We start from the raw sequence: 19,444 nt of genomic DNA, 5'->3' as shown, positions 1-19,444 counted from the left end.
AGATAGATTTACAGATGGAGAAATTGTTCAGCACTCATCCTAACTCAAAGTATATGTAAGGTTTGGAAAGATATCCTATGTTACTTCTGGTGGTTCCTATTACTACTGGTAATAGGAATGATAGATAGATAGATAGATAGATAGATAGATAGATAGATAGATAGATAGATAGATAGATAGATAGATAGAAATCAGCCATCTCATTAAATCCATAATGTTTACCCAACATCCTTGATATCTTTCACTAACAAGCAGAATCTTAAAATTCATATACGATAAAAGGCCATAATTATAATTTACATGTTTTAAATAAGCTTTGTCATCACTAAATCAGGAAATATGGAGGGAATAGTGCAATACAGACCTGCAGTATATTTTAGGCTTTTATGTGTGATGTCTCCTTGTTATGGTATTGTGAACTGTTGCTGTTCTCTCTTTCTTTGCAACTACATCAATTATAGGAACCTAAAAACATTCAACAACAATAATAGTGATCTCATCCCAATATTACAAATATTATAAAGAGAAAGACTGAGAAAGATGATAAATAGTTGATGGAGAACCAGTTTGGTGTAGTATTTAAGGTCTCGAAACCAGGAGTCTGTGAGTTTAGGCATGAAAGCCAGCTGAATGGAAAAGAATAACAAATATTTGGGTAACAAATTAATCCTTTCAGAGTTTATAAATTTGTTTATGAAAGCTTGACATCTTAAGTATATATCAAGCTTGATATAATGTTAACAGCCATCCAGACAAATATTTATATTACATTTTCTTTTATGAGCCATTAACATTTAGTAAAATATTAAATATTTAGCTATTCAATAGTTTGTAAATACTAAAATTATAATTTAAATATTTTGTCTTCATGTAAGAATATTCTACAGATTATACTGCTAACAATAAAGCTTAGGGAGAGAGGAGAGAGGGAGGAAGGAATGAAGGAGAAGGCATTTAAAACAGAGAGTAACCAATAAGGCACTGCTACCCCCCAAAAAAACCAGTTTAGTAAATCGGACTACTCTATCTTTTATTTGAGATTTACAAATTAGCAAGGTTACAATTCATGACTGCATTTAGACCTGTAAATTCTATTTACCAAACATCTGATTTATGACAAGCTAGACTGGGGGGAAAAACGTTATCATTCCAGAAGAACGCAATACCACACCACTTCCATATTGCTGCCAAGAAAATTACATGGATATATCCATGAGGACACTAATAGTTAAGGTTAACTTGAAGAGATGTAAATTTTACTTTTGCCCACCCTGATGATAAATATCTAACAAAGCCACAGATCTTCAGGTGGGATATGCCCTCTTTTGAAACAGACCAAGATTAAATGTACATGCAAATCATGTTTTCTAATTCACGTTGGACACACTGGTGTTTAGTACTGTTACTTCTCAAGATGAGTTTTATCCCAGATCAAAACAATCAGTTCTCAAAGGGCATAACAGATTGAAAGAACGGAATCAAAATGAAGCATGTAATCAGTCAGATGGACTCATTTTTGTAGTCACCCAACAGTGATCTCACTGAGGCAGAGATAAAAGAAATTGGTCTCTCCTGAGATAATAGTACAGTAGCAAGTCAGAATGTGATACTCCCTTGCAAGAAATTGATCAATTTTTCCAACTCCATAAGGGGTAATGGTTTCTATTATTACAGAGGAAAAAGCCAAAATACTTAAACAAATCTAAGTTATTATTTTACTTTTTTATGATGTATTAAAATAAAACTTTTATAGGGCTGAATTCCATGGGGACCACTATCTTGTAAATCCACACTACAGCTCTTAGATTAAAAGACATACATTTAGAATTCCAAATTTGCCAGGATGAATTGGAACTCCAATTCCTCTTCCTAGAAATCAATTAGTTTAGGGTTCCCCAGTAACCCCATCAGACTTTTAATGCTTATTTGAAAGAGGGGAGGAAGCGGTTTTTTAAATTAAAGAAAATATATTCTAATTACATAAACAATTCACTAAATAAATTGGGAAAAGCTATAAGGAGAGGCAAGAGCATCTAAGTGCTGTAGAAACACTGAGCTTTCAAGAACAAATACTTGCTACTAGACTGCTTTATTTGAACTAGACTGATCTCTCAATTAGTCACATCTCAGACTGAAGAGCATCAAAAATTCTCTTTCTATCAGCCCTTCAATTTGTTCTAAACCTGTTTTTCATTTTGCTTTTTGGAGGATTTTTGTAGAAGAAATAAGAGATTCGGTGTCAGAATCCATTTATATCATATTCATAAATGGAGTGTTTCAAACATATCCCATGGATTCTGCCATCTCCCGAAGAGAAGAGGACAGATGTGTATTGAACCGGCAATAGGCATTTCAAAGGAAAGGAGAAGCCTTTTGAACTGGGGAAACAAAAGGGGGGGCTAGCATCTGGCTTTTGTCACGGTAGACAGCAATAAACAAAAGGGTCCTAACTTCCTTTTCCCACGAGATGGATGATACGAGAGGAAAGATGGGGGGACTGACCAAATGGGGATTAAGGGGGGTTAAACCGGGAACTCTTTATAAGGGTTTACATCGTGGAACCATTAAGCCCTGTCTCATTTCCTACAACCAAGCATGCCATAGTAAAGATTCCTTTTGGACTAAAACTTGACTCCAAGAGTTTTTGTCTTCCTAAGACGTGGTTTGGGGTGGGTCCTGACATTAGACAGGGCTTGCAACGAAAGTCAACCCGGGAAGAAGAACCTTACCGGGGGACTTTGCAAATAAATATGATGTCTGACGATGAAGCAAGAAGGGAAGAAAGCCCCACGGAGAAGGAGCCTTCCTCCCAGCCGAACTCCCAGAAACATTGGGAAGCTGAAGCATCATATTCCTCCTGGGAGGAAACGGCGGAGCAGCACGAACAAAAACCCCGGTGGTCGATGGGCGTTGGAAGGAAAAGTGAGTGGGAAAAGGCTTCGAGAGAAGTGACCCTGAGACGGAGCGACCACCAACCGGAATGGAAACAAGAGATGGAGAACTCCCTGCATGCCAGTGAGGAAGAGCGGATTCTGGAAAAAGCTATTGACTTGATGAAAACAACCCTGAGCTCACTAAGGGAGGAGAGAGCTGGAAACCACAACACCTGGGGTCGCAACTGGAGGGGTAACGGAAGGGATCCAACACCTGAAACCCCAGGGCTGTCCAATGGAACAGGAGCCGCTGACTCAGCGGTACCCACCCCCCCCCAGACCCACAGATGGGGATCGAGATGAGGAGCGATACACTCTGCGGCGCAGACAACGATCCAGCCAAAGATTCCCACCCCTGGAAGCTAAATTCAAGGGGGAGCCATCACGACTGGGATTTTTCCTAACCCAAGTCCTCAGCTACATGGAAGAGTACGGACGGGACATCCCCAGTGACAAAACACGCATCTGAATTGTGCAATCTGCCCTGGACGGGACGGCTGCAGACTGGGTGGTGAACCTGCATGACTCCAACGCCCCAGAACTCAACGACTTCAACCGATTCATGTCATCCTTGAGGCGACGATTCGAGGACCCTTTGGCTGACCGGAAGGCCCGGGAGAGAATCAAGACGGTGAGGCAGGGCAGGAGAACAGTGGCCGAATATACCCAAGAATTTTGAGCCATCGCCAGCAAGCTGAACTGGCCAGAAGACATCCTCCTCAGCCATTTCAAAGACGGTCTAAACTACGACCTGTATGACGCTTGCTTGCCTCGGGGAGACCCCTACCATCTCGATGACTGGTATGTCCTGGCAGAGGAAGTGGAAATAGACCTATTGAAAAGACAACGCAGAGGAAAACCATGGGGCCGCCCGCCACTCGAGCAAACACGTGAGGGGGAAAACCCACCGGCCACGGCTAAAAAATCAAAGGGATGTTTCAATTGCGGGAGAGAGGACCACCGTGCTGCAGAATGTCGTTCGAAAGCCCCTCCACGCAAAACAGAGGCACCATCTTCCAAAAAGCTGGGGAAGTCTCAAGGCAACCCAAAAGAATCTTCCATGAAGGGAACAGAGGCTGTAGAGTCCACAATTCCTGCCAAAACCTGGGATTGGACTCCGGCCTACACTGCAGGGGCGGTGGACACCTCGGAAGACAGCTCAGAGGGAGAACCTTTGGTAAGTGGACCTCTTCCACCCATACTTAAGACAGTGACTATATTAGCTTCCTCTGCACCAAAAGCCAATGAAATAAAAGCTCTGATAGACTCTGGCTGCATCCGCTGCCTCATCAGCCCAACGCTGGTGGAGGAACTGAGCATCCCAGTGAGGAGGCTAAAACAACCAATCTCCTTCAGTCAATTAGACGGGTCTATAGCAGGGGGGGGGACCAGCTACCCTAGCCACTCTACCACTCCACATGTCCCTGGGGTCCCATGAGGAAGACATAACATTTATAGTGGCCCCAGGCATGGCATGCCCAATGATTTTAGGACTGGAATGGCTGAAGAAATGGAACCCCGGGATAAACTGGAGGACTGCAGAACTCAACTTCCCAAAAGGGGAACAGGAAAACGTAAAACCCCCAAACACCCCCCCAACCCAGAGGGAGGAAAAAGCAGCAGTGGGGGAAGAGAAGGGGCTAACAGAGATACCGGAGGAATACAGGGACCTGGCTGAGGTTTTCAGTGAGGAAAGAGCAGATGAGCTCCCCCCCCCACCGCCCCACAGACTGCACCATAGAATTCAAACCTGGGGCAAAACTCCCAAAACCCAGGATGTATGCCATGAGCCCAAGGGAAATGGCAGAAATGGAAAGATTCATAAAGAAAAACTTAGAAAGAGGATTTATTGAGCCCGCCAAACCCAAAGTAGCCGCCCCGGTTCTGTTCAGGGAGAAGAAGGATGGGTCTTTTCGTTTGGTTGTGGATTACCGAAACCTAAATACAATTAGTGAATGTAATCTGTACCCCCTTCCCCTAATGAAGGATATGCTATCCCACCTATCGAAAGGAAAGATTTTTACCAAACTAGACCTGAGGGAAGCATACTACCGTATTAGGATTAAGGAAGGAGACGAATGGAAAACTGCATTCAACTGCCCAATGGGGTGCTATCAATTCAAAGTATTGCCATTTGGACTGCAAGGGGCCCCCGCAGTCTTTATGCAATTAATTAATGATGTACTGAGAGAGCACCTATATAAGGGGTCCTGGTTTACCTCGATGACATCCTTATCTTCACAGAAACCAAAGAGGAACATATCAAACTAGTCAGAGCAGTCCTGAAGAAATTGCGATCTGCCCATTTATATGCTAAATTATCGAAGTGTGAATTCCATCAGGAAAAAATCGACTACCTGGGATATCGCATATCCCCAGAGGGCATCGAAATGGACCCAGAGAAGGTCAGGGCAGTACTAGAGTGGGCACCCCCCCACACACGGAAGCAATTGCAAAGTTTCCTGGGGTTTGCAAATTTCTACCGCCAATTCATCCCTGCATTTGGCCAAATAGCCATGCCCCTCACAAATTTGTTGAAAACGAAGGGGGGGTCACCCATGAAACCCAGCCAGCCTCTAAAATGGTCAATGGAATGTCAAGCAGCATTTGAGAGGCTAAAGAGACTCTTTTCTGCGGAACCTGTACTTAAACACCCAGATCCCAACAAACCTTTTGTAATACAGGCAGATGCGAGCGACGTAGCAGTCGGAGCCGTATTACTACAGGAAAATGATGAGGGGGCGTTGCAACCTTGCGCATATACATCCAGGAAACTTACAGAAACTGAACAACGATGGCCAATATGGGAGAAGGAAGCATTCTCATTAAGGTGGTCATTATTAACTTGGCGTCAATTTTTGGAAGGAAATAAAATACCTTTCCAAGTCTGGACTGACCACAAAAATTTAGAAGCACTAAAAACGCCCAGGAAGCTCACTCCTAAGCAAGCCCGCTGGTCCCAACACTTTCACTGATTCAATTTCACTCTCAAACACTTACCGGGGGGAAAGAACTTCCTGGCAGATGCATTATCCCGCATGCCCCAATATAACAGCACAAGAGTTACTGACTTTAAACCACTTGTACCGGAACAACAACTGGCAGCACCAGTCACCACCAGGGCACAAGAAAAAATGAAGCCGAAGGTAGATAGCCAAACTGGAATAGAATTCAGGAAATCTTTGGAAAGTGATGAATGGTTCCAGAAAAATAAACATGTGTGCACAATTAAAGATGGACTGCCATGGGTGGGGGAGAAGCTATATATACCGGCCACACAGAGAATCAATTTCATGCAACTGTACCATGATACAAAATCAGCAGGACACTTTGGCTTTGTAAAAACCCTACACTTAACTAAAAGGCAATTTTGGTGGCCATCTATGAAAAAGGACATAGAAAGCTATGTGGGTAGCTGTCAAATTTGCGCAATGGCCAAGAGGTTACAAGGGAAATCGCCAGGACTGTTACAACCAGTGGCGAATCCCTCAGCCCCATGGAAAGAAATAGCCATGGATTTTATTGTGGAACTACCAGAAAGCAACGGAAACACCGTTATCTGGACTGTTACTGATCTGTTCTCTAAGCAAGTCCATTTCATACCTTGCCCAAAAATTCCAACTGCAAAAGCATTAGCAAAACTTTTTGTACAACATATTTACAGATTGCATGGAGCACCACAACGCATCATATCTGACAGGGGGGTGCAATTTACCTCAGCATTCTGGAAGGAATTTTTATCTCTGTTAGGAACTACCCAAGGACTGACATCTAGTCATCACCCTCAGGGTAATGGGCAAGCAGAAAAGGCTAACTCTGTACTTGAGCAATATTTAAGATGTTATGTACATTTTCAGCAGAACAATTGGACAGACCTGCTGCCTTTCGCAGAAGTGGCATATAACAACGCAATTCACTCCAGCACAGGTTACACTCCTTTTCAAGTAGCCACAGGCCACAGCTTCAACCCCATACCTGATCTAACTCCAAAAGAACCGGTAATTCCAGAACTAAAGGAATGGATTGCTCAGTTACAATACACCTGGCCTATTGTCAGAAAAGCATTAACAGAGGCTAGATTAGCACACAAGACACAGGCAGACAAGAAAAGATCTGATCCCACCCCGTTCAAGGTGGGATAGATGGTATATCTGTCTACAAAATACCTTAAGTCTCTCCAACCCTGTAAAAAACTAGGACCAAAATACATTGGACCTTTTCCAATTAAAAGAATCATAAACCCAGTAACAGTTGAATTAGAACTACCTAAAAATCTTAGACGAATACACCCAATCTTTCACTGCAGTCTAATAAAGAGAGAACAACAATCTCCCCTACGAACAAAAATTCCACCACCACCACCTCCCATCATGGTGGAAGGAGAACAACATTTCGAGGTGAAGGAAATTCTGGATTCCAGGAAACATCATGGAACAACTCAATATCTAGTGGCTTGGAAACACCTCCCCTCCTCAGAAAATGAATGGGTCAGCAAACACCACGTTAAAGCACCAAAGCTGCTTAAGAGATTTCATACAGAATATCCAAACAAACCGAGTTAACATTTACACATGTGTTTTTTTCTTCTTTCTTCTCTTTTCTTTTCTCCCCCTACAGATGGACACATCTTTCTTCTAAGGAGAGCGGACTGTCAGAATCCATTTATATCATATTCATAAATGGAATGTTTCAAACATATCCCATGGATTCTGCCATCTCCCGAAGAGAAGAGGACAGATGTTTATTGAACCGGCAATAGGCATTTCAAAGGAAAGGAGAAGCCTTTTGAACTGGGGAAACAAAAGGGGGGGCTAGCATCTGGCTTTTGTCACGGTAGACAGCAATAAACAAAAGGGTCCTAACTTCCTTTTCCCACGAGATGGATGATACGAGAGGAAAGATGGGGGGACTGACCAAATGGGGATTAAGGGGGGTTAAACCGGGAACTCTTTATAAGGGTTTACATCGTGGAACCATTAAGCCCTGTCTCATTTCCTACAACCAAGCATGCCATAGTAAAGATTCCTTTTGGACTAAAACTTGACTCCAAGAGTTTTTGTCTTCCTAAGACGTGGTTTGGGGTGGGTCCTGACATTCGGAACCTTCAAAAATAGATCTGGTTCTCCAGTGTGACAAATATTTTGTTTCCAACACCAGGGCTCACCAATAATACCCAGTTCCTCCTGTTTCCTCTGTGTATATTGTGCTATGAATGCCAATTCTTAAGGTTGACTTTACATTTTTCAAGTCATAGACATTATATTATAAACATCATTATTAAGATTTGAAAGAATACCCCCTAGATAATACAGTAGTCATCATGATCACCATGAGTAGTGGGAGCACACAGTTTGTCAACTCTACAATGACCTGGCTGCAGTCATTTTTCTTTTCATTCTAGGCTGCCAGATAGAACAGAGGGAGGGGGGCTTTCCCAGGTGCTTCACTAGTCAAAATAATCTTCTGTCCCATGGGAACCAAGGTCATCTACTGCTCCCACGATCAGGGACTGGGCATTGTATAAAAAAGCCTGTGAAAAGAATACATTGGGAACATAGTTGATTGCATAGTTTTGTGGATGGGACATTATACTTTGTAACTGGGTAATTTTTAGTTGGCAATTCAGACTTGGCTTCACTTTTGATCATGCCAATATTTTGTAACTAACAAACATGTTCTTTGAAGAATTTTCAAGCCTCGGAGTTCTGCTTTATTCATCTCTGTCTGTTGGAACCATGACATTAAACCAAGTCTCCTACAACTTTAGTTTTTCTGGGGTGCTGGGCCCCAACTGCCTACCCATCCTTTGGGAGAGCGGTGAAGACTCAGAAAATTTGAAGATGGAGGAAAAGAATGGAGCCGTTGTTGGTCACAACAGAACTCCAGCTGTCAGAGCACAAGCAGCCGCTCCAACCACCAAGGAGGCATCACTGGCAGGGGCTCGCCCAAAATCCAGGTTGACCCAACCTGGGAAGCTGGTACCGCAGCGGGGAACTACAATCCTGGTGGACCTCTATCAAGCTGAGGCTGCCACTCAGCACAGGAACACTTCTGTTGCTGCTGAGGGGGAACTCCTGTTGCTGCCATCCCAGGGGTTTTCATCCGTGGCATACCAGAAGGGAAAGGGATCAATTGGAGGGGATGACTCTGGAGACTGGAAGTTCCAGTCCACAGTCCACAGCCCCTTGCTCCTGAAGGAGATGTTGGCCAGGCTGGAGGTAAAAGAGATGGTTCCTGTCAAGCAGGGTGTGTGCGATGTGGGGGGGGGAATGCTAAGAGTTACCTATTTATTCCCTCCCTCGCTGGAGTCCCAGCCCGATTGCTGGAGCCTGTGCCACCTCATCTGTTCCCCAGCCAACTGTGTTGTCAAGCCCTGTATCCCAGCCAAATATGCTGCCGCAGCCTCAACCTGCCAGTCCAGGAGCCTGGCCAAATGAAGTCCAGAGAGTGGTTTGGCCATATTCCAAGGTCCAACAAGCAGCACAGCAGCAGGTGCAGGTGGCTCCGCTGAGGTTTGAGCCACCTCCCATCAAGCCCACCTTTGATGAGGACCCAGACAAGCTATCCTTCTTCGTAAATCAAATATGGGCTAATCTAGATCGCTATGCTTATGACTACTATAATGCCATGATGGTGAATGCTGTGGATGCCAATCTAGAGGGGGAAGCGGCTGAGTGGGTGACCAACCTCCATGATGAAGGGGCTCCTGAGCTGCAGAATGCTAACCTATTCATGGAGCAACTGAGAGGCTGTTTTGAAGACAGGTCCCAGAGACTGCTGGCCACTAAGGAGATCCATCGTTTGAACAAAGAGGCCGTCACACTAAGGAATACATTCAAGAATTTAGAAGAGTTGCTGTTCAGCTGGGGCAGTGGTTGGAATGATCATTAATCAACTACTACAAGAAAGGACTAGACTGCGACTTTCTCCAAGCCTACATCTATCGGGGCATTACCAACCAATTGTGGGAGTGATACAGCATGGCCGTGATGCTGGACATCAAATTGGAATGCCCCAGATATCCAAGCACAGCCTAACCCAAGCTGCCACACTTCCAAGAGAAGTGACTTTTTGGTCAATGTTCCCAAGCCACTACGACCACCAGTGTCCCCCAAGTGCCAGCCAGAGCTCTTATCAAGTGCTACCGATGTGATCAAATGGGTCACTATGCTGTGGAGTGCCTGGCTCCCAACCCCCCAACCCAGAAGCATGTCAGTTGCCACCGCAGAGCTGCAAAAAAACCCCAGATGAAGAAGAGAGAAGACAAACTGGGCATGTCAAGAGCCAGACATCAAGAACTTCCGTCCTACTGAGCTCAAGACGAAAGCCCAGTCTGAGCCACAGCAGATGCCTACACCATACGACAGTGATGAGGAAGGTGAGAAAGATCCGATGGTAAGTCAGCCCATCCCACCTTTTGCCATTCCTGCCAAGATAATAGTACCCAAAACCAGGGCCCAAATGGACTTAAACATTTTAATAGACTCAGGTTGCACAAGGTTACTAATTAATCTGCCCACAGTGCTCAAGCTGGGGATTTGAGCAAGGCTGTTACCCCTAGCCATGAGATTTGAACAAGCTGACGGATCCCTTATCAGCGGTGCACCTGCCACGCACCTGACAGAACCAGTGCAATTGGAAATGGGTCAGCACTGGGAAATCATCTGTTTTATAGTGGTCCCAAAAATGACTAAGGCTGTGATTTTGGGTCTGCCCTAGCTCGACAAATGGCACCTAAACATCTGGTGGGAGAATGGAGTGAGGAATTTAAGATTGGGGCTAGGGCCCTTCCCACCTGCCACCACCAGTGACATAAAGGGCCATACCATAAATGAGGTTCAGGAGGAGCACCCTGAGACACTATTGACTATTGCAGAAAAGCTGCCATGAATCCAGCTTGTCCAAAACTGAATACCATGATTTAACCAAGGCATTTAGTGAGAAAGAGTGCAACGTCTTCCCATACACACACACACACCAGGCTCTGGACTGCACCATTGAAATCTTACATGTATTCAATGATGCCGAGAGAGATGAAGCAGTTTAAGAGAGTACATTGATAAGAATCTGGCTTGGGGTTTTAGCCAAACCAGCAAAATCATGTGTAGCAGCTCCTGTATTGTTCAAAAAAAAAAAAAGATGGCTCGCTGAGATTATGTGTGGATTTTAAAGGGTTAAACACTGTCAGCATAGAGAAAATGTACCCCCTTTCCTTAATGAAGGACATGTTGGCCCACTTGGCAAAAGGGAAAGTTTTTACAAAGTTGGATTTAGGAGAGGCTTATTACAGAGTCCGGATTAAGGAGGGGGGGAAATGGAAAACTGCCTTCAATTACCCCCTGGGAAGTTTCCAGTTTAAAGTGATGCCTTTTGGACTACAAGGAGCCCCTGCTGTATTCATGGAGTTAATCAACCAGGTGCTCCATGATCACTTGTATAAGGGGATGTTAGTTTATCTTGATGGCATTCTCATTTACACTGAGATTATGGAAGAGCACATTAAATTGGTCCGTGAAGTGCTGAGGAAACTACGGAAGGCTAAACTGTATGCCAAGCTATATCTAAATGGGAGTTTCACCGATTGCACCACTTTTACGATAGGGCAATATTCGAGTACCAGCTAGCAAGGTGTCAAAAACTTGATGACCAAAAAAACCCACCTGTTCAAAGTTGTAATTGCACTGAAATGACTTATAACCATTTTTCACACTTATGACGATTGCAGCATGCCCGAGGTCATATGATTTATATTTGGATGCTTGGCAACTGATTCATATTTATGAGGGTCACAGTGTCCCAGAGTCATGTGATCCCCTTTTGCAACCTTTTGACAAGCAAATCAATGGCAGGGCTGCTGGTGGCTGCTGGTGGCCAAGTGCTAAGGCGGGACTTCCTCCCTCCTTCCCTGCCTCCCTCTTTCTCATGCCCACCTCCTTCTGAAGGAAGAATTTGAAACCCCCCCCTTCCGCCTATATTTTCTCTCTTCCATATATTCATCAAACAAGGAAAAGCCCCAGAGACAGAAAAGACAAGCTGCTGAGTGAACTAGCTTAAAAAGGCACATTCCCCTTTAAGAATTAGAAACTAGATAGAAAGGAAAGTTAAGGAGTGCAGCCGGCACTTAAGGAAGAAAAACAAAATGTAGTAATTATTGGCTGCCAGCTAAGGCAGCTTCCCCCAATGGCTCCATTCATAAGTAAAGGAATGCTACAGGCAAAATCCATTCAGGAGAAAAATTCTTCAAAATCCCTTGCAGCAAATCTTACAGCTAACAATAGCAGAGCAATAGAAGCTAACACGAGACATCAGCCATCAGCCAAATAGAAATTGCCAAACACTCCTTCAGAACACAAAGCCCACATTGCTCAAGTCCCAGAACTTCAGTCACAAAAGCACATAAGAATCCTTCCACTCTCCATCTCTCTCCCTCTGTGTCTCACCTCCAGCTGATGATGCCTTTCTTCATTGCTATCTTTCTTCATTCCTTGCATTTAAACAGGCATTTATTGCCTGTTTGTTGCTGCCAGCAAAAGTGGCTGCCACAGAAGTTGTAGATCGGCTCATGGCCAGCCTGCTTGATCTCCTCTCCTCTCCCCCCCACCATCCTCCTCCTTCCCCTTTGGTGCAGCTAGAGCTGACTCCACCTCCTCCCAAGGTTGCCTTCTTTTTCTCTCTCTCCCTCTCTGGCCCAAACTGCCTACTTTTATAGCCTCTCCCGTCTTCGCCCCCCCTCCTTTCTCCTTTCTCTTTGAGCCGTCTCTTGCGGCTCCCAGCCGCCCGGTGCGCACGCACCTCTTCCAACGGGCAGTGGTGCGCGCGCACCTCTCCAAATGGAGAGTGGCACCGCCCGTTTGGAGAGGTGCGCGCGCACCTCCCCGAATGGGCGGAGGTGCGCGCGCACCTCCCCAAACCTTTGGAGAGGTGCGCGCGTACCTCCGCGCGAATGGGCAGCGGTGCCGCTCTTTGAGGAAGCTGCCGCGGCCCGTCTGCGAAGCTGCCGAAAGCGGCAGCTTCGCAGACGGGCCGTGGCAGCTTCCTCAAAGAGCGGCACCGCTGCCCATTCGCGCGGAGGTACGCGCGCACCTCCCCAAAGGTTTGGGGAGGTGCGCGCGCACCTCCGGTCATTCGGAGAGGTGCGCGCGCTCCTCTTGGAATGGGCAGGGGCGCCGCTCTTTGAGGAAGCTGCCACGGCCCGTCTGCGAAGCTGCCGCTTTCGGCAGCTTCCTCAAAGAGCGGCACCGCTGCCCGTTCGCGCGGAGGTACGCGCGCACCTCCCGGAATGGGCAGGGGCGCCGCTCTTTGAGGAGGCTGCCGCGGCCCGTCTGCAAAGCTGCCGAAAGCGGCAGCTTTGCAGACGGGCCGTCGCCGTCGGGCAACCGGGAACCGGTTCCATCTCATTTTTTAAAAAATGGCAGCCGCGTGCGTCCGCGCATGCGCAAAAACTTTTTTGCGCATGCGCGTGCATGGACACACGCACGCGGCTCCCACTTTTTTTAATTTGTGATGGAACCGGTTCCCAGTGGCTCTTTTCCTTTTTTAGGTTGCCGACCCCTGCCCTAGCCACTCTGCATCTCCAGAGGACTCTCTCACAGTAAGTCCTTGCCTACACTGGTTCTTTCCCTCCCCCACTACACTTGGCTAGGCAGGGCTGCATACCACCTGCCACGTGTTAATGTACCACCTTTTCCCCCATTGTACCACTTTTAGGATATGGCAATATCCGATTACCACCAGTCACCTAGCAAGGTGTGAAAAACTTGATGACCAAAAAAAAAAAGGAAAAAATGATAAAGTACAGGTAGTCCTTGACTTACAACAATTCACTTAGTGACTGTTCAAAGTTACAACGGGACTGAAAAAAGTGACATGATCATTTTTCACACTTATGACTGTTGCAGCATCCCCAGGGTCATGTGATTTACATTCGGATGCTTGGCAACTGATTCATACTTATGACAGCCAGTGTCCCAGGGTCATGTGATCACCTTTTGCAACTTTTTGACAAGCGAAGTCAATGGCTGCTGTGTGTATGTAGCCAGTCCATCACTCAGGTTGTGGGGCACCTGTGGGGGGTGCGGGCAGGGCTGTGGGGGGATCCGTGGGTCTCTGGTGGAGGGGGGTGGGACTGGGGTGGATGCCTTCCTTCCCTCCCTTCCTCCCTCCCTCCCATTGTCCCTTCCTTCCTTCCCTCCCTATTTGCAGATTTGCAAGAAAGGCCTGCACATGGATTAGAGAACAAACTAAAGTATATGATATCATGAAGAGAGTAAAAGAATTGAAATGGAAATGGGCTGGTCACCTAGCAAGAAGAACTGATGGCAGGTGGACCAAGCAGTCATAGAATGGATCCCACTGCATAAAAAGCATCCTTGAAAGAGACCTAAAACAAGATGGATCGACAACATCAGAAAGTATTGTGGGCTCAACTGGCAAAAGAAAGCTCAGAACTGTATAGGTTAGAAATATGAAGAAGGAGGAGGAGGAGGAGGAGGAGGAGGAGGAGGAGGAAGGGAGGGGGAGGGGGAGGAAGAGTAGTTGCTGATATGAACTTTCCTTATCTGAGCCTTCTTGTTCAACAAGCTGGTTAGTAGGCAAATATTTATTTATTGAAGACTGCTTCTAACACATTTATTATAGATTGCTTCTACCAGTTAAAACTGTTTTATAGAGGTTACAGGTAGTCCTCAACGTACAACAGTTCACTTAGTGACCATTCAAAGTTATAATGGCACTGAAAAAAGTGACTTGACCATTTTTCACAATTATGACTGTTGCAGAATCCCTGTGGTCATGTGATCAAAATTCAGATGCTTGGCAATTGATTCATATTTATGACAGTTGCAGTGTCCCAGGGTCATGTGATCACCTTTTGCAACTTTTTGACAAGTGAAGTCAGTGGAAAAGCCAGATTCACTTAACAGTCATGTCACTAACTTAACAACTATAGTGATTCAGTTAACAACTATGGCAAGAAATGTTGAAAAATGGGGCAAAATTCACTTAACAAATGTCTCACTTAGCAACAGAAATTTTTGGCTCACTTGTGGTTATAGGTCGAGGACTACCTGTGGTTATACAATCTAAATGAATTAATGAATCAACAAATAGTTATGTTGTTGATAACTTAATGCACAAACATAGTTATATCATTTGCAATATATCTCAAATGTCAAGATCTATTATAGAAACTAAAACAATGTAAGGAAAATCTGCTACTAAAGATGATTCTTGGCAGCTTCCAAAATAAATTAAAAATAAAATACTATAAAAATATTTACTGTGCAGAGACTCGTAATGATGGCTCCTGTTAAGAGGTTTTTTTTAAAAAAAAAATCCAGTTAAAGCAATAAAAATAATGACTCTATGATGAATACCTAGTGCTCACAAAGACATTTAGCAGGATATATGGTGAAGTCTTAACTGCTGTTTTGCTTCCTAAGCCTTCAATACTATGTAGTCTTCATAGAATAAAAGTGAAGTATCCAAATAAAATGGCCAACAGTCACAGCACCTGAAGGCAAGTCGGTGAAAACAAAATATATTTCAATTACACAACGTACTATAAATATGTCTGGAAGAAAGCAATCTTATAATAGAAGCAAGCAAATGGAAACTTCACATTAAAACAATAAAAACAACAAAAACTGGCACAAGGTCAAACTTCTAATGTGCAGTTATCCAATCTTATCCCAAGCTTGGGGGAAAAGCCAGGTTTTCCAAGCTTTACAGAAGGCCAGGAGGATGGAGACCTGCCAAACATCAGGGGGCAGAGTGCGCCATAGAGCAGGGGCTGCCATGGGAAAGGCACACTCTCTAGTCCCATCAGATGGCAATATTTAGGGGAAGGGTGTAGGAGCATACCAACCTGGGCTGATACTATGGGTAGATGTCCTTAGGGAAAAGCAGTCCTGCAGATAACCTGGATGTTCCCCCTAAACCTAAATATTCTCCCTATCCTAAATGTTCACCCTATCAAGGTAGGATTGCATGTTACTTCTGATCCAGATCAGCTCTGTACTTTCACTATTTGATAATTTATTAATGACTGTTACTGGTTAAAGGTCAGCCTTTTGACAAGCTCGTGAAGTGTCCCATTTGCTGAGAGATGCTACCAGCAACAGTAAATATGTTCAAGACCATCCCGGTAGTCTTAGCTTATATATTAATCATGTGCAAAGCTACTTTGTCCCTTGAAGAAATAAAGCCACTCCAAAGAAAAGAGGGTATAAAGATTTTGTCAGCTGCTGTAATAAAAGGATCTTCTGCAAAGTATGAAGGACAGAGAAAGAGAGAGAATGTGCACAATATGAAATTAAACATCATTTCCCCCTCAAAGTAGCTTTTTTCTAAGGAAAAGGAAAGTGGCAGGCTTTATTAAGCACACTGATGAGAAACATTTAATTAAAGAGAAGCAATGCATATGAACCTACCAGATAGACATATTTTAAAGACAATAAAACATTTTATATATTTATACATTTATTTATATATTATTTTAATGTTGTAAGTTGCCCAGAGTCACCTTTTGGAAATGGGCGGCAAAGAAACTTAATAAAATAATCACAGCACAGTCGTGTCAGGAACACCGAGGAGTTTCTGGATTGAAAGGATTAGCCGGTGACACTACTGTTGCCCAGGGGATGCCCAGTTGGGATCTCCTTTCACGTCCCTGGCACGAGCTAGAGCAAACGACAGGAGCTCACCCTGCCCAACGGGTCTCGACCATGGGCTTGCTACTTGTCAAGCCAGTGTCCTAACCATGTGAGTCATCATGTAATATATATTAAGCAAACTCCACAAAGTATGTAAAGTGAGGGGGGGAAGGGATGTTAATTTACACTAAAAAACTAGTGTTTCTCAATCTTGGCAATGTTAAGATTTTAGCTTACAGAATTCCCCATCCACATGGGGAAATACTGGACTAGACCATGAGCTTGTATTTGCTAAAGTGAAATATTGGAGTTGTAAATTAAAGATTTTGATGCCCACAGCAAACCAGGCAGTGTGACCAACTCCTTAACAAGGCAGTTATTTTAGAGTAAACAAAATTGCTTCAGATTTTGTGGCATCCAATGTAAGTTGAGGAAGCCATTAATTTATCAAGCCATGCTGTTTCAAGGATTGTCTCAATCAAAAGGAAACAAACTGAATCCTCTACTCCAGACTGCATTCATTTTTTTAATCAATCCCTTTCTTGCTCAGTGAGGTCTTAATGTTGCCTCCAAAGGGGAATATGAAATAATAAGAACATTTGTTTTGACTGTTACAACTGTTTCATTAGATTCTAAAGAGAATACTAACTTGTAAAAGATTCTGACTTCTCACGACGCCCTTCAGTGATGTGCCATCATAAAAAATGTAAATTGATTAAAGCTTTGTTAGCACTCTCTGCCTCCAGTCTCCTACCAGTAAATATCACTGTTATCACTACAGACCATCAGAGAAGGTAACTTGTTTCCATTGGAGGCTATTAGAAAAAATCAAATTCATTAATTTCCCTAGATTGTATAAATTAAACCCTTCTGGACCATTATTTCTGTCTGGCTGTTAACCACAGACACATCAACTTATTTCCTTATTTGTCATGTTTCCCTATTTAGTATATAGGAAAAATATTTTAAGTGGTTAATTTCAACAGTTTGTTTTCAGGCATCTCTCATTCCAAAAGAAAAAAAGTTAAAGATTTCCCCGGTCCTGTCGTGTCCAACTCTAGAGACATTTCATAACCCTCATCTCCTTTTCCTAGCTGGAGAAGCCAGCGTTGTCTGAAGACACTTCTGTGGTCATGTGGCCAGCATGACTATATGACGAGGCTCATGGAACGCTGTTACCTTCCCATTGAAGTGGTACGGAGTTATCTACTCCCATTTGCATGCTTTCAAACTGCTAGGTTGGCAAAAGCTGGGGCAATGGGAGATCACCCCATCATTCACGTCTCAAACCCAGGCTGTCAGCTTTCCAGATGACAAGCTCAGTGTCTTTAACTGCTGAGCCATCCTGTCCCTTTTCTCATTCTAAATATGGAAATAAATTACTACATTAGCAAATGTGCATATTGGTTAACCTGACAAACTGAAAAGTCTATTTTGGGGGTGGGAATTGGAAAGTTTATGAAAGCAAAGGATAATCAATCCCAACCAACATGGATAGAAGAATACATTACCTATTTGGAAGATTCAAGTATTCAAGTACGACTGGGATGATTATTATTCCTCTGATTCCCTCACAAACTTTAGGACAATCATTTGATATCCCTTGCTATTTATTATGTACAATAATACTCTCTAAGGAAGGTAAGAAAAGTATTCAGGCTTTCCTGTGACCTTCATTCTCAGGATGAATTTTAAGGTCTTACTACTATAGTTCTAATCTAGCACTAAGAACAAAGATGCAGAACCAAGAAACACCTGTACATGCTCATTCTACTTCCTTACCCATCTGCTCCTCTTGTTGAAAGTGTAGGAAACATATACCTAGCATTATTAAACTTAGATCCAGCTATTTTAAAGCTTTAATCCCAGCATCTGTTCAAGGAACTCATTCCTTGAACACCATAATAAAGGGCCAAAACACTAGGAAACAAAAGGGTAAAACAAATACTCTTGGTAGAAAGATATAAATGAAAATATGAAATATAAAATATTCTCTAAGACTTTCATAACTGGATATTCTACTAACAGCTGGAATGTGCCAGCTGGCATACCTCCTCTGATCTAATGTGACAAGCCTCCATTCCAGATTTTCAATTTCTTAAAGTCTAGTAGAATAGTGCCCATCTATGTATTAAAATAGTCTCACATTTTCTCATTGTGTGAAAATACAAGTGCTGAAGCTTTAAGAGTTGCATTCATTTTAATGAATGATTTCCAAACTGAATATGTCCATTTCTCTCTCATCTCTAGGGAGTTGTTCTAGATAACAGACATGAAGAAGATAAGCCATCTAATCTTCACATATGGACAAACTATGCAGTAAAGTAATGAGCACAGGATTCATGGGGAAAGGCTTCTGCTAAACACCAAACTTAGAAATGATAGTTCTTCAGAGAAGGCTGATTTCATGAATAAGTCTGTATCCCATTATAAAATAACTGGAAAAAAATTTGGACAGGAAATGTATACTTCATCAGTTGTGGAAAAGTAAAAAGTTATTCTTGTTCAAACAGATCCTAATCCAGTCTCTAAGAGGCAACAAGAAAAATTCAACAAGGTTTCAGACAAATCAATTTTGGGTTGGGATGCATGCATGTAAAAAAGGAATGCTATTTGTGGCTCCTTCATATTAGCACAATTTCCCATATACTGTATCTACATTAGCTGTACATGTTAGTACAACAGAAGGCTAATATTGCTAACTAATAATTTTATGAAGAATTCCTTATTGTCCTTTTTCCAATCATTGAAACAACCTTTGAAATATTAATGACTTTATTCCAGAATTTTGGACAAACACGTATCAGACTTCTACTAGAAGCAGTGAGTGTTTAGTCCAAATATTCAGAGAGAATCCTT

The 19,444-nt window shown here is 43.5% G+C and overlaps 1 protein-coding gene across 4 annotated transcripts in view; it reads right to left on the bottom strand.

Annotated features, from left to right (window-relative positions):
- Window positions 1-19,444, bottom strand: part of CADPS2 (calcium dependent secretion activator 2) — a 373,090-nt gene that overhangs the window by 274,659 nt on the left and 78,987 nt on the right. The window lies entirely within an intron of this gene.

The sequence above is a fragment of the Vipera berus genome, assembly GCF_964194415.1.
Source record: "Vipera berus genome assembly, chromosome: 6".
NCBI classification, from domain to species: Eukaryota; Metazoa; Chordata; class Lepidosauria; order Squamata; family Viperidae; genus Vipera; species Vipera berus.
The sequence above is the reverse complement of the archived record's forward strand: the minus strand, read 5'-3'. Positions and strand labels throughout refer to the sequence as shown.